The sequence below is a fragment of the Rhinopithecus roxellana genome, chromosome 12, assembly GCF_007565055.1.
Source record: "Rhinopithecus roxellana isolate Shanxi Qingling chromosome 12, ASM756505v1, whole genome shotgun sequence".
In the NCBI taxonomy this organism is placed as follows: domain Eukaryota; kingdom Metazoa; phylum Chordata; class Mammalia; order Primates; family Cercopithecidae; genus Rhinopithecus; species Rhinopithecus roxellana.
This window is the reverse complement of record NC_044560.1, coordinates 40,131,454-40,144,786: the sequence shown is the minus strand read 5'-3', so window position 1 is coordinate 40,144,786 and position 13,333 is coordinate 40,131,454.

Sequence of the window (13,333 nt, the reverse complement as noted above, 5' to 3'; positions counted from 1 at the left end):
CACACGAGGTAAAATTAATGTTTTTTTCTTACATGAGTCATTTTTCTAAATGGCCTGTTCCTTTGTCAGGGATACAAACTCCCAAATCTTCCCATGGTTGGAACCTACTTGTCCCTGTGAGGTTGTCTCACTTTTTACTTATTTTAATTGCATGCATTTTTAAAACATTTTATTCCTGTTATCGTTAGGTGAGGTTCCTTTCACAAATATCTGAAAAAGGAATATGTTCAGTGCAGCTTTGATCAATATGTTTGTATCTATCTAGTAGGAACTTCATTACATGCACAACTACCCTCACTCCCATGTTTTAAAAAAAAATGCAACCCACTAAAAAGTACAGCTGGATTTCTCTCCTTATTTGACTCTATATTCCCTAAAGTTTGTCTAAACTGAATGGCTCCTTCTGAATTTACTACGTAACTCCTAATTTTACCAGCTAACTTTATGCCTTCCTCTCATCTTCTCCCATAGATTGTCTCTCTGATCAATACTTCCCACTTAGCATTCTTAGTCAAGCATAGTCTCAGAGTGCATAAACCATCCTCTATTGAAAGTTACATTCTTATGAGAGCTACATTTCTTATAAACCTGACAGCTTAATATTTTGTGTTAAGATTTTTTGTTGTCACTTAGTAATAGAGGCTTGACCGTTTTTCATCAGTTTTCAAAGTACTTACCTTTCACCTGGGGACTTTCTTATGAAAAGGGACAAGGACTATCTACTCCAATATGCTATTCAAACATACCACAATTCCCATCAGCCACCTCTGTGCCAATTTTAAACAGTGCCCTTTGTTTTATTTACTGGTGATATAGAGTAACCTGCCAAAGATGGTTTCAAAGCAGTGTCCACTGGGTGTAAAAACAATAGAGATGTTACATATTGTCTCAAATATATTTATCTGAGCTCATCAGTGTTGCTTTTGGAAAAAGTTGTATTACTCCCTGAAACACTATAAACAAAATTATAAATTTAGAAAATATTATGATGTGCTCACTGGGATTGTAGCTGTCATTGTTAAAAGGATTTAGGACTGGAGGGCGGAGCAAGATGGCCAATAGGAGCAGCTCCAGTCTCCAGCTCCCAGCGCGAGCGACACAGAAGACGGGTGATTTCTGCGTTTTCAACTGAGATACCGGGTTCATCTCACTAGGGAGTGCTGGACAATTGGTGCTGGTCAGCTGCTGCAGCCCAACCAGGGAGAGGTGAAGCAGGGGGAGGCATCACCTCACCTGGGAAGTGCAAGGGGGAAGGGAATCCCTTTTCCTAGTCAGGGGAACTGAGACACACAACACCTGGAAAATCGGGTCACTCCCACCCCAATACTGCACTTTACCAAGGGTCTTAGCAAAGGGCACACCAGAAGATTATATCCCACACCTGGCCAGGAGGGTCCCACACCCGCGGAGCCTCCCTCATTGCTAGCACAGCTGTCTGCAATCTAACTGCAAGGCAGCAGCGAGGCTGGGGGAGGGGTGCCCACCATTGCTGAGGCTTAAGTAGGTAAGCAAAGCTGCTGGGAAGCTTGTACTGGGTGGAGCCCACAGCAGCTCAAGGAGGCCTGCCTGTGTCTGTAGACTCCACCTCTGGGGACAGGGCACAGCTAAACAACAACAACAAAAAAGCAGCAGAAACCTTTGCAGACACAAACGACCCTGTCTGACAGCTTTGAAGACAGCAGTGGATCTCCCAACACGGAGGTTGAGATCTGAGAACGGACAGACTGCCTGCTCAAGTGGGTCCCTGACCCCTGAGTAGCCTAACTGGGAGACATCCCCCACTAGGGGCAGACCGACACCCCACACCTCACACGGCAGGGTACACCCCTGAGACGAAGCTTCCAAAGCAAGAATCAGACAAGTACACTCGCTGTTCAGCAATATTCTATCTTCTGCAGCCTCTGCTGCTGATACCCAGGCAAACAGGGTCTGGAGTGGACCTCAAGCAATCTCCAACAGACCTACAGCTGAGGGTCCTGACTGTTAGAAGGAAAACTAACAAACAGGAAGGACACCCACACCAAAACCCCATCAGTAGGTCACCATCATCAAAGACCAAAGGCAGATAAAACCACAAAGATGGGGAAAAAGCAGGGCAGAAAAGCTGGAAATTCAAAAAATAAGAGCACATCTCCCCCTCCAAAGGAATGCAGCTCATCGCCAGCAACGGATCAAAGCTGGATGGAGAATGACTTTGATGAGTTGAGAGAAGAAGGCTTCAGTCCATGAAACTTCTCAGAGCTACAGGTGGAATTACGTACCCAGTACAAAGAAACTAAAAATCTTGAAAAAAGAATGGAAGAATGGGTAACTAGAATAGTCAATGCAGAGAAGGCCATAAACAAACGGACAGAGATAGAAACCGTGACATGAGAAATACGTGACAAATGCACAAGCTTCAGCAACCTACTCAATCAACTGGAAGACAGTATCAGCGATTGAGGATCAAATGAATGAAATGAAGCGAGAAGAGAAGTCTAAAGAAAAAAGAGGAAAAGGAAATGAACAAAGCCTTCAAGAAGTATGGGATTATGTGAAAAGACCAAATCTACATCTGATTGGGGTGCCTGAAAGTGAGGGGGAAAATGGAACCAAGTTGGAAAACACTCTGCAGGATATCATCCACGAGAAGTTCCCCAACCTAGTAAGGCAGGCCAACATTCAAATTCAGGAAATACAGAGAACGCCACAAAGATACTCCTCGAGAAGAGTAACTCCAAGACACATAATTGTCAGATTCACCAAAGTTGAAATGAAGGAAAAACTGTTAAGGGCAGCCAGAGAGAAAGGTCGGGTTACCCACAAAGGGAAGCCCATCAGACTAACAGCAGATCTCTCGGCAGAAAATCTACAAGCCAGAAGAGAGTGGTGGCCAATATTCAACATTCTTAAAGAAAAGAATTTTCAACCCAGAATTTCATATCCAGCCAAACTAAGTTTCATAAGTGAAGGAGAAATAAAATCCTTTATAGATAAGCAAATGCTGAGAGATTTTGTCACCACCAGGCCTGCCTTACAAGAGACCCTAAAGGAAGTACTAACATGGAAAGGAACAACCAGTACCAGCCATTGCAAAAACATGCCAAAATGTAAAGACGATTGATACTAGGAAGAAACTGCATCAACTAACGAGCAAAATAACCAGTTAATATCATAATGACAGGATCAAATTCACACATAACGATATTAACCTTAAATGTAAAAGTCAGGAAACCACAGGTGCTGGAGAGGATGTGGAGAAATAGGAACACTTTTACACTGTTGGTGGGATTGTAAACTAGTTCAACCATTATGGAAAACAGTATGGCCATTCCTCAAGGATCTAGAACTAGAAGTACCATATGACCCAGCCATCCCATTACTGGGTATATACCCAAAGGATTACAAATCATCCTGCTATAAAGACACATGCACATGTATGTTCATTGCAGCACTATTCACAATAGCAAAGACTTGGAATCAACCCAAATGTCCATCAGTGACAGACTGGATTAAGAAAATGTGGCACATATACACCATGGAATACTATGCAGCCATATAAAAGGATGAGTTTGTGTCCTTTGTAGGGACATGGATGCAGCTGGAAACCATCATTCTCAGCAAACTATTGCAAGAACAGAAAACCAAACACCGCATGTTCTCACTCATAGGTGGGAACTGAACAATGAGATCCCTTGGACTCGGGAAGGGGAACATCACACACTGGGGCCTATTATGGAGAGGGGGGAGGGGGAGGGATTGCATTGGGAGTTATACCTGATATAAATGATGAATTGATGGGTGCTGACGAGTTGATGCGTGCAGCACACCAACATGGCACAAGTATACATATGTAACAAACCTGCACGTTATGCACATGTATCCTAGAACTTAAAGTATAATAATAATAGTAAAGAATAAAAGTACTTTATGATAAAAAAAAGGATTTAGAAAGATGTTACTCAAATACTTAGCGTCTCTCTCTCTGTCTTTTTGGCTGCATGTGTGTGAACAGTCTTCTTTCAAGTTTTTTGGAGAGTTTGAGTCACCTGTGAGCATCAGAATAAAAAGAATTTTCAAAAATGGAAAATATTCAGTTTGTTGTCATGCCCTTTATTTATAGGAATAAATTGCCATCCTAAAACTGCAGGTCTGCGAGGTCTCTTTAACCTTTCCACTTCAATCAAAACATATTCTGAGTAGAAATTTCTGAAAACAGTGCCTGTGCAATGACTACAATAGAAAAAATAATTTTGGAAGAAGCAAGAAGCAGGATATTATGCACACTCTCTGAATTCCTAAAACATCATTTAAAAATAGGAGTTCTTAGCCAGAAGAACCCTGTCTGCTTAGAGAGAGTCCTTGCATGCGTAGTAGGCAACTGGTGTAAAAACTAGATTTTTTTCTATGTCAAATTTTCTGCTATATGAAATTGTTTTGTGCAGTAAGAATGGACTCAGTGGTTTATTGGTTGTAATGAAAGGCACAGCCTGGGGGAGCACCTCCTTAAGTTGAGGTGAAGTGAAGGACTGACGGTTTTCACATGGAAAGTGTATATTATAAAGAACGCTGGAGAGCTCCTCAGGGTGCTCTGCATGTACATTTTGCTTCAGATGACTTTCTTGTGGAGGCACAGTCTAAGCATTCTACTTTCTCAATTCCAGAAGTTCTGAACAGGGGCAGCCAGGCTTTGCTCTCCAAGTCAGTAATGTGTGCCTGTGTGTGTGTGTGTGTATGTATGTGTGTCTGTCTGTATGTATGTACCATTTTCACTCTCGTTGATTTGTGAGGCTTGGTGATGTGGGACACAAAAAGAAAACTTCAAATCTTTAATTCTTCCGGCTTTCAGAGTCTTACACTTAGGCTAAAGCAGAAGCTAAATTTGATAGTTCTCTGGTTAGAAGGATGGGTCGGTCCCCAAGGTGTTAATGCAGTTTTCCTGATGTGTTTATTATATTGCATATTTTGAAAGTACTCGGCTTGGTGTTCCTTCATGTAGACACAGTTATCCTTCATGCAAGTGAGGCACAGGAATAAAGAAAGGGGTTGGGAGTGTGTAGTGTGGAATTAAATGGTTCAAATAAATCAGGGATAATACAAGTTCAAACAGAAGGAAAAAATGTGATATTCTTAAAAGGCATCTGGCGTTCTTAAGACTTACCTGAACCAGTTGCGTAATTTGCCTAATTCACATTCATGAATTAGCAGACGACTCCTGGTGGAATACATAATTTGAAACTGGAGAGGCCTAAGTTGGAATATCAACTCTTCTATTTATCAATAAAAAGTTCTTGAACAAAGTAAGCAAACTTTCTGGGCACCATTGTCCTCATCTGTGGAAAGAGAAATAATAATGAATATTTACTTGAATTTTTGTAGGAAACATTATAATACATTCAAATTTCCAACTGCCTATCTCACAGTAGGTATTTAGAAATATTACTTATATCGTCTACTGTCAGAAAAATGTAGTGTTGCTTTGTTTTGGCATGTCTATTGTAAAATTCTCATGGGCTTAAATTTTAATAAGGTTAAATTCTTAAAATTAACTTCTCTATGAGGATATATACATCGTCAAGTCAACATCATGCACCTAAATTTGAACGTCTTCTAACACATCTTCCAAAAATAAACATCAAGTAAAGGAGAGGTTAGTAAATTGTTTTTCTGTAAAGGATAAATAATTGAGGATTTTGGGCCATAGCATCTCTGTCACAACTAATGAACTCTGCTGTTGCAGTGTGAAAGCAGCCATAATAATTGATAAACAAATTAGTATGTCTATGTTCCAATAAAACTTTATTTTAGGCAGATAACGTGCCAGATTTGGCTTAGGAACCATAGTGAGCTGAACTCTAAAGCAGGAAAACAAATGTAACCACGTAAATCTCATACATTGAATACAATTGTAAGTCAGAGAAATTACAAACTTCAAAATTGTATTTAGTAGAAAAAGCAAATATTAATTTTTACTGGAGGTACTTCTTACACATCCAATATAAGCCTTTGTAAGGTGAGTTGAGAAAAAGTGTTGAAGAAAGAAGAGGGAAATAAAAGACCTATAATTGAACTAAAATTAACTGTAGGAAGAAGAATTCAATTTATGAGAGGAGATGCTGAAAAAAGCTTCCAGTAAATTTGAGCACTGACTATAAGAAAGTTACTTGAACATGAGGGAGGCCTCTGGGAGGCAATCTTAGAAAGGCAACACTTCGAGAAGAGGAGAGTAAAAAGGAGAGAAAAGTCTTCCTCTGAAAACTGCATCCTAAAGAGAAAAAGAGCAAGAGAGAAATGGATGATCCTGCAAGACAAAATAAAAATTCAAACATCTGGAGGCCGTAACACTTCATTCCTTCTTCCTGGCTGAAACAGCCATCTATTAAAGAAACTACATGTTGTAACACTGACAGAAAAGTGGTCTTAAACTAGGTATTTTAAAAACTACCCAACTGTCAGCCTGCCCACAGAAATTCAGGAGTACAACCAATCTTACATATGCAGTTGTCTTAGTCAGTTTCTGTTGTTTATAACAGAATACCTGACACTGGGTATTTTTTGAAAGGAATTTATTTCTTACAGTTTTGGAGGGGAGATGCTCATGGTTTAGTAGCCACATCTGGTGAGGGCCTTCTTGCCGGTGGGAACTCTGTAGAGTCCTTAGGCGGCACAAGACAACACGTGGTGAGGGGGCTGGGTGTGCTTACTCAATTCTCTCTTCCTCTTCTTATAAAGCCTCTATTTCCACTCCTGTGATAACCCATTAATACATTAATTCATTCATGAGGACCCTCATGACCCAATTTCCTTTTAAAGGTTCCACCTCTACATACTGCCACATTGGGGGTTAAATTTCAACATGAGTTTTGGAGGAGACAAGCATTCAAACCATAGCAACAGCATAAGAAAAAGCAAATACAACATTTAAATATAAGTTTTTCAGGTGAAGAAAATGCCATTGCTCCACTCTGGATCAACCAGAAGGGAGAAGAAAATTGTAATGCATAGTTCCATACTGAAGCATACATCCTTAAACGAACACATGAAGAAAGATCTTGTATCAGATATTCAAAATCTATGTACAAAAATGAACACAAGCAACAAAAAGAAATGAATTGAGAATGGATTGAATTCAGGAAAAAATAAAAAAAGGTTAAATCATATCAGAAATGAAGACTGATTTACAAGATCAATCTTGCAAATCAAGAATAGAATAGATGTAAATAAAAACTAAGATACTCTAAAGAAATTCAGAAAATGATAATGAAAAAGTAAAAAGGGTCAGAGACAAAGTTTTTTAAATTAACACAGGCAAGGAGGAACCAACATAATTGTAACTGGAATCCCTGAAGATCGAAAATTCAACACTGACAAATAAATAATATTTACAACTCTAATACAAGAAACGTTTTCTGAAGTAAAATGAGATCTATGTCTATGTATTACAAGGAAGTGGCTGGGCGGAGTGGTTCATGCCTGTAATCTCAGCACTTTGGGAGGCCAACATGGGCAGATCACTTGAGGTCAGGAGTTCGAAACCAGCCAGGCCAACATGGTGAAACCCATCTCTACTAAAAACACAAAAATTATCTGGGTGTGGTGGCAGGCGCCTATACTCCCAGCTACTTGGGAGGCTGAGGCAGGAGACTCTCTTGAACCCTGGGAGGCAGAGGTTCCAGTGAGCTGAGATGGCACCATTGTCCAGCCTGGGCAATCAGAGCAAAACTCCATCTAAAAAAGAAAAAAGAAAAAAATAAAGAACTACCAGGTACTTGGTAAAATTGTCCCCAAATTATTAACCCTGATACATATTTTAGTAAAACAATTAGTTATAAATATAAAGAAAAATACTCGTGGCCTCAGGAAAAACAAAATATAAATCAAAGTATCAAAGGAATGTCATTTTCAAGGAAAATCAAAAAAGAAAGTATGAGCCAAAGATTTTATATCCATTTAAGTTGTCTCTTAAGCTATACAAAAATAGTTTTAAACATGTAATAACTTGAGGCATATTATATTCTTGATTTTCCTTTGGGCAAACTTTGAGAGAATAAACTTCATCCAACCAAAAACCAAATAAAAGAAAATTCCAACAAAAGAAATGACTTAGTTTTAAATATAAGTAAGATTAAGAAAGGTGAGGATGAGGTTGAAGTGAGTATGTCAACATGTCACATGTAAATATTATATGCTTTTAGAAAGGAAAGATAATGTAGCTAACAGAAGAAAAGAAAGAGGTAAGGAATAAGTAGAATAAGCTCATTGATTATTATATAAGCAATATGTACAATCAAGAAGCTCATTGATTATAATATAAGCAATATATACAATCAAGAAGCTTATTGATTGGTATATAAGCAGTTTAATGGAAATCAAAGAGTACCACTAAAAATGAACTAACAAACCAGATAGTAAAGATTAAACAAGAAAGAGAACTCCACAAATATTTAACAGTTATGTCAGTATAAAATATAAATATTTCTAAATTCTAGAAGAAACCAAAATAAGAGAAACACATGATACATATAAACAATCATGGAAACTGAACATAGTACACATGATATTTGTAACACTAAAATTGATCACTCATCTCAATAAATGTGAATAGGTTTAACCAGCTATCAAGAGATTTAAATTTGACTTATAAAGCAGATCCAACTACATGCTTCATACAAGATACAAAGCTAAAATAAAATTATTTATAAAGAATGTTATAAAGGAAGGAGCAAAGATTTCCAGACAAATGGAAGCAATAAAAAAAGGCCTAGCAGATTGCAATGTTGATGTCAATAAAGTAAATTTCAAGAGAGGAAGAGCATTAAACATTAAAATTAAGGGTAGTTATAAATTCTGATAACCAAAAATCATAATGAAGATATAACTGTTATGGATATTTATGCACAGAATCACACAGAATCTATGTTTTTAAAACAAGAATGTAATTAGACACAGCTAGAAACAAACCAATTAACGTAAACTTTAAGATACCAAATCTAAATACCCGGCAGATCAAGAAACAAAAATATAAGTAAGATACATATGACCTAAACAAAGTAATAAATAAGTTAAATCTTAAGGAAATATATCTACTGACACTGATGCTGATACTGATATCAGAGAATCCAGTTTCTCCTCAAGTGCACATTGGACATTTACAAAATCAATTCTGCATTAAATCACAAAGAGAGTATCAGAAAGTTTTGTAAACATAACAACACTCACTGGTCATAATGAATAAACTAAAATTCAATAACAAAATAAAAATACCTTTTCACCTAAATATTGAAAATTACTTCTATCAACAACACTTAGAAAAATACAGGTTTGAATACTTATTAAAATTATCTATCTATCTATCTATCTATCTATCTATCTATCTATCTATCTATCATCTATCTATCTATGTATCTAGAGGCATATTCACCTCAAGGTCATCAAGGCAAAGATGCTTATTACATTCACTAATATTTAACATTATACTGAAGGTATTAGCAAATGAAATTAGAGAAGTGAAACCTATCAGAGTTGTAATGATTGGATAAGAATTAAAAGTGTCTCTATTTGCAGATGATATAATAGTATACCTTTGAAATACTAGAGACTCAATGATCAAACTTAATAAAATAATTCAGTAAGATAACAGGTATAGGAATAACCTGTAGAAATCAATGACCTTACGTTACAAACAATAAGTAGGTAGGGGACATAATAGCAGAGAGACTCTATTTACAATAGTAGCAAAGGAGATGGAGTAATGGGGGTAAACTTAACAAGGAGTATGCCAAACCTATACGAGAAAATCTTCATAAAATCTTAAAAGATACAAAAGTAGACTTAAATGGAAATATTGGTTTTGTTGTTGTTGTTGTTTGTTTGTTTAATAGTGATAGGGCTTATGTTGCCCAGACTGGTCTGGAACTCCTGGCCTCAGGTCATTCATCTGCTTCAGTCTCTTTAGTAGCTGGAGCTACAGGGGCATACCACCATGTCCGGCTAATTTTCTATTAATTTTTTTTGGTAGCGATAGGGTCTTGCTGTGTTGTCTAGGCTAGTCTTGAACTCCTGGGCTCAGATGATCCTCCTGCCTCAGCTGGAACGATGGTTTTCATTTTCAAACAGAATCTGTTACTATAATGCAGATGTCAGTTCCCTCTAAATTAATTTATAGATTTAAAGCAATCCAATAAAAATAGCAAATTTTTATGAAGTTAGGAAAATTGATATGAAAGCTAGTATTGAAAAATAAATGTTGCAAGAGTAGTTGAAAAACACTGAAAAAGAAAAACTACAAGAGCCCTGCCAAATATTAAAATATGCTGTAAACCCCTTGTTAAAACAATGTGCAACTGGTACCTAAATGAATGGACATGTCAGGGGAATAGAACGGGAAGTACAGAAAGACACAGAAGTCACATGGATATTTGGTTTATGATGAAGGTGAGATCTCATATTACTTGGCAAAGATGGACTTCTAAATAAATGCTTCTGGGACTATTGGATAGACAATAGACATTGAGAAAAAAACTAGTAAAATAAAATCCTTATATTCAGTTTACATAAGCATTAACTCCAAATGGATAAGGGATGTAATGTAAAATAATAAAACCATATAAGTGCTATAAGAAAATGGGAATAAATTCCTGTATAACCTTGGTATAGGCAAAGACTTTCTAACTATGCCTCAAAATTCAGCTTCAGGAAAAACAATGACTACATTTAACTATATACAAATAAAAAATGGTTGTATGACAAATTAAAGTTAAATGACAAAATAAAATAATGTGTTAACAATATATATATCAAGTATTATAAAAGGAAGTGATTCCTAATTTATATAGGACTCTTAAAAATTGAGAACAAAAAGACCTTATAGAAACTGGCAGAAGACATGAACAGACAATTAATGAAGAAGATATTAAAATGGTTCTTAAATATAAAAAAGATGTTTAATTTCACTCATGATAAAAAATCAAAATTAAAATAATGTTTCTATGCTATCAAATTGGTAACAGTTTATAAACTCAGATAGGATTATCCCTTCCTTGGCTACAGTCTGGAAATTCTCTCAATGCAGTAAACTGGGGTAATTGTAGATTAATTGTAGATGTCACCTCATTTGTTTCACGTATCTCAGGGGTTACTGTTCTTTACCCTCTAACATTTAATGTCTTGGAAACCATTTTTTCTTTTATTTTATCCGTTAATTTTAACAGGAAGGGTAAATCTAGCCTAGGTACTTCATCTTCTCTGATTTGAGCCACAGCCTATTCTTTTTTTTTTTTTTTTTTGAAACAGAGTCTCCCTCTGTCGCCCAGCCTGGAGTGCAGTGGTGCAATCTCGGCTCACTGCAAGCTCCGCCTCCCGGGTTCACGCCATTCTCCTGCCTCAGCCTCTCGAGTAGCTGGGACTACAGGCCCCCCGCCACCACGCCCGGCTAATTTTTTGTATTTTTAGTAGAGACGGGGTTTCACCATGTTAGCCAGGATGGTCTCGATATCCTGACCTCGTGATTCGCCCGCCTCACCCTCCCAACTTGCTGGGATTACAGGCGTGAGGCACCGCTCCCGGCGGAGCCACAGCCTATTCTTAACCTGTAGATACTTAAAAGTCAGCAAATGTCTTGAGAGGAAAAATCAGCTTAAATATGTCAAGCTCACTTTTAACAAAAATTTTCTTCTTTCTAGGACCTTGACACTTAATGTCCTAGCTGCCTTGGTTGCTTGCTGATGGTTTTAAACAGCTTCTTGTTTTATTTATCAGATGACATGGTTTGGCTCTGTGTCCCCAGGCAAATCTCATCTCAAATTGTAATCCCCACATGTGGAAGGAAGGGCCTGGTGGGAGATGATTGAATCATGGGGGCAGACTTCCACCTTACTGTTCTCCTGAAAGTGAGTGAGTTCTCAGGGGATCTGGTTGTTTGAAAGTGTGTGGCACTTCCGCCTTTGCTCTCTGTCTCTCTCCTGCTCCACCATGGTAAGATGTGCTTGCTTCCTCTTTGCCTTTCACCATGATTGTAAGTTTCCTGAGGCCTCCCAGTCATGCTTCCTGTTAAGGTTGCAGAACTGTGAGTGAATTAAATCTCTTTTCTTCATAAATTACCAGTCTCAGGTAGTTCTTTATAGCAGTGTGAGAATGGACTAATATATCTGATACTATAGTTCTTCTGGGCAGAAGGATTGGTCTGATAGATGCGTTTTCATTATAGGCAGATGCAAAAGACTCAACCAATATCTCTTTCTAATATGGTTCTTGCCTTATCCTTTCTAGTCTTTTCTTTCTAGAACTCTGATTAGATATATTAGGTATTCTTATTTTTCTTCCATGTATCTTAATGTCTCTTTGATATATACCATCTTGCCCCCTTTTTGTATTGAAATCTTTATTTTTTATGATCTATTATTTATGATTTCTATCTTTAGCTGGTTAACTTGTCTATTGTTTTGTAAATTTCAATTAATATAATTTGTTATTTCCAGGGTTTCTATTCAGTCCTTTTTCAAGTTTGTTGGGGTCATGTTTGATAGTCTTTTATTTCTTTTGTGATACTTTAGTTTCTTTTACCTCTTGAAACATATTTTATATATTGTGTTTAATAATTCACTTATTTTTAGATTTTTGTGACTTTGATTCTTCAGTTTATTATATAATTTATTATTCAGTTTATGCAAAATCCTTTTCATAATTATTTATTTCCTTGGTGTTTTTGATTTTCATTCACCATTAGAAAATTTCCTGGGAATTTCATCTGTGGGAATTCCTTTAGCCTATTTATAAAGTGCATTATGTCACAGGGAATTTGCATTTCCTTTCATTTGGTTGTAGTTGTATGACCAATGAGAGTGACTTTAAAATTATACTTTTAACCTTTTGAGAGAAGAGGCATCCCACAAGTTGTAAGAGTTCAAGTTAAAAAATTCAATTATTGCTGGTTAGGAATTATAGGGGAGATTTTTCTCCTCTCTATCCAAAAAGTAAAACTGAAGAGAAACTTCCCTGAATTTTTAACTGTGATTTTTTAGCTTATCATCTGATCATGTCTCTATTCTGGGAATTTTTGTTTCATTGAGGGTTACTAGTCCAATCTTCTACATTGATTGGGCACCAACTTTTTCTGTTGTTCCTGATAGTATGCGTGGCTAGCCAGTTAATACTCAGGCCCTTAAGTACTCAGGAGAAGATGTTCCAAACCCCCGAGAGAACAAAAGCCACAGATCTCATCTATATTAATGCATTATGATCTTTTGACACTTTGGGGCTTAGTTTCCCTTTTATTTACAGTTCACACAATTATCAAAAATGTAATTTAAATGTCAACAGTCATTGTTAAGAGTGTAACTTAAATTTGTGTACTAGA